The sequence below is a fragment of the Suricata suricatta genome, chromosome 5 (assembly GCF_006229205.1).
Source record: "Suricata suricatta isolate VVHF042 chromosome 5, meerkat_22Aug2017_6uvM2_HiC, whole genome shotgun sequence".
NCBI classification, from domain to species: domain Eukaryota; kingdom Metazoa; phylum Chordata; class Mammalia; order Carnivora; family Herpestidae; genus Suricata; species Suricata suricatta.
Window position 1 is genome coordinate 60,828,099 of NC_043704.1, and position 3,766 is coordinate 60,831,864.

Sequence of the window (3,766 nt, forward strand, 5' to 3'; positions counted from 1 at the left end):
AGTGACCATTTTTTATGGCTTTTTTATGACACAGACTCAGATCACCCTATGTTTCTCTTATGTACAAAAGACACTTCTATACTGCCAAAGTACATCGGGAATCCTTCGAAAACTTCCTTTTTAGAAATCAATGCTGAAAAGGTACTTAGTTGATATTCAGCCTATCTGAATATATTTATTTGGCGTCTACGGCCATACCACCCTGAACGTGCCCGATCTCGTCTGAATATATTTATTTGGCAAATTGAGATTAAAAATGTAAATGTGTAAAATGTTTTTCTATTGTTAAACCCTACATAGGTTTTTGTTTGTTCTTTAAATAGAGAGCCTGGTTATATAGTGTGTGGGCATAATTTCAGTCCCTTTTCATCTTGAAGAGAAACATGGCTCTAAATTTCCAGGAAATTTATTTATTTAGATCAAACAACATGCCAAGCTTTTATACATAATTTCTAATCATCATAATATATTTGCAAGATGGATATCATTAATCTTGGTCAAATTATTTGATTTATGAGAGCCTCAGTTTATCAGCAACAGATTAACGATAGGGATTTTGGAGTCTTTTTGCCCATGGATTTTATGCGGTGAAGTTTGGAGGCAATTCCAGATCTGACTTCAAAGCCTCCTTCTCTTTTCAGGGTTGAGGAGGAGAACAATACTGCTCTGAAACATAGATACTTTCCTTGTGTAATCGGCCTTGCTTTCTTGATACAATGGGTTATCAGAGGGGTCACATTCTTAATTATGTATAGAACCACCTTGTGATTCTGAAATTTATCTTCATCTAGAGCATAAAGTTCACATTCTAAGAAAGATCCGGTAAGTCTCATAAGTCTCTGATTTCCTGGAACAGACATGGTCTCAAATCTTGCCTTTTATTATACCCACAAATATGCTTGTATTTATAAAATTATGTCCTGTCTTTGTTCAGAAAATAAGGTCTCATTGTCTACTTTGAGTGTACACTGTAACCAGAAAAGTCCAGGAACTTACTTCTGACCAGCACAGACCACTGAAGAACTGGACCCTCTAAGGTAGAACCAGTAGAAGGAATCCAAATCAAAGTTGTGGAGGGGAGTGAAGATGATAAATAATATTCATTGTAGTAACTATACATATTGTATACTTAACAAAACCTTGATGATTCTATGTATCATATTTAACCTTCACATTTACATATGAGAAAACAGAGGCTTAGAGATGATAAATGACTTGCTTATGTTCATGTGTCTAGTGATTAGCATCTGCCTCCAGTGCTTAAGCTTCACTTATTTTACTAAAGGATCTCCAAGAGCCGGAGAACAAAATGTAAAAAGGTGAATTTAAAGAGCAGTAATAAGATTATAAATAGGAGATGGGACAGGACTCAGGACAGAGTAAGAATGAAGGTGGTAGGTCCAGCATGGTGGAGGTCAGCAGGAGTCTGATATAAAGGAGTCATGTGACATTAAAAGTATAGGGACATGCAGAACTGAAGGAGAAAGGATAGGTGTGGGGGGGGCGGTGCTAGAGAAGATGTGTTGGGGTGCTGGCCTGACTGCCTGGGTTCTCCTTTACCAACGTGAATAAAGCTTTGTGTGCTGGGGACACAAGAAGAGGGTGTGTCCGGGAGACCTACTTAGAAACATCTCTTTCTCATGTCACTTCTGGAGTGGAGAAGAAACCCAGTAGTCTAACAAGCTTCTTTTTTAAAATACACATTTTTCCAAGAGGGCTAAACCTCATTCACACCCTTGAGTAAATTACTTTAATGAGGTTCCCAGACCACCTGAGTGTAATTAATGTCACGGAGCCACAGTTTGGGGAAAGGTAACAGATAACTGGAGCTGAAGCGTGGAAGAAGGGTTGTGGGTGGTGATACAAATGAGGAGCAGGGTTTCCCTAGGAGAGTAGGAGGGCACCACATCTAATTCTGTGCAAATACTGTGAAGATCTATGGAAATGTAAAGTACTAGCATCATCGTTATCATTAATTCTACTCTGCACTTACTTATGTTTAGAATTTTGGTAGCAGCCAGTGAGAAATCAAAATCACAACCGGTTGCTAATTTCTGATGTAAAGACCGAGCAGAACGTCCTCCCTGTGGCATTTCCTCAATAAAGAATTGTCCAGCAAATGGGATGTTACTATTAGTTGTAAAGTTGGAAGCCCTCACATTTCCCAAATTCCAACCTGTTTCTGCAGTCTAGGCTAATCCAGCCCAACGTGTCAGGATCAGCAAACTATTTCCTCAGTGACAGGAAGGGAGAAAGCATATAGAAAGTGGAGAAAGAAATGATACCTCAGCCCTCTCCTGCTCTCCACCCACGTGGCCCAGTACAGAACGCTCTAGACTTTTGTGGGGACTTCAGAATGTATCTCCCATGAGTGCTGAGGCAATGCTGTTATAAAGGAGCTACATATAAGTTACATTGTGAGGTGTGTGATGAAAGACGAACAGATATGTTAAGAATGAGCCCATCACTGAGAAAGCTCATGTGCCCCACTAAAATCTCATGAAGCTCTTCTACGTCATTCCAGACCTGTGCTGGGTCTGTGCTGTGGTGTGAATGTCTGAATCTCCCCAGATTCGCATGATGCAATCGTAATACCCAACGTAATGGTGTTGGGAAGTGAGGCCTTTCGGTGGTGCTCGGGTCAGGAGGGCAGAGCTCTCCTGGACAGTGTATTTATAAAAGAGGCTCCAGGGAGCTTCCTCGACCCTTCTGCCACATGAGGATACAAACAGAAGGGAGCCATCACTGACCTTGCTGGCACCCTGATCTCAGACTCTCAGGCTTCATAACTGAGAGATACATTTCTGTTTTTTATAAGGTATTTTGTTATAGCAGCCTAGACGACTAAGACAGTGTACACAGAGCCTTCAGAAATGCTCAGCTACACAATCTGAGAGGGGCAGTCAGAGCCAGCACACACCGCACACCTCAACAAGCACAGCCGGAATCATACAATCATCTCTAGAGCATGGGCAGACTTGAATTCCGGGTAGGCGGGTGCTCTCCGGGTGTGGCTGGAGGGGAGCATGCCATATGTGTGCACGGTCTTACCCTCCTCAGTTGTCTTCCCCTTCCGCCTTCCCCATACACATATCTTCCACATTTTATAACACCACAGGAGTCCTCTAAATTCAGTGTTTTTCAAACACACTTTATATTTTACTCCTAACTTTAAGGAGGGGGGAGTGTTTTGTTACAGATGAACTGAATTTGACAGCGAATTTGTTATTTTGGATTCTTATTTGTGACTTGTGGCTCAAAGAGCACATTTTGTCTAAATATTGATAACACTTTAGAATATAAGAGCTGGGAAGGCTAGCCCAGTGGTTACCAACCCAGGCTGCCTATTAGAATCACCTAGGGAGGTTTAAAAAAATGCTGATTCCTGAGCCTTGGCCCCCACCCTTCGCTTCCCCAAGTGGATCTGATATAATGTCAGTTTTGGCTGCTTGTAGCCAGTTATGGGAACTGAGAATCTTGATCAACCTTTTTATTTAACTGAAAAGACATCTGAGACCCAGAGAGGAACAGTGACTTCTCCATGGTCACACAGGAATGTATATTATGTATGAAGATAAAGATTGTCAATAATGTAAAATTGATCCCAATTAGCTATATACCAAAGAACTTCATTACTTTAGACTATATTTTGTATGTTTCTATATATAATGCAGTAATTCCTTCATCTTCAAGCCACTAATGCGGCATTCCAAGTCCAGTTAAGAAGAGGAAGGAAGTGAAAATGACCTGTAAGCAGCCCAGTCTG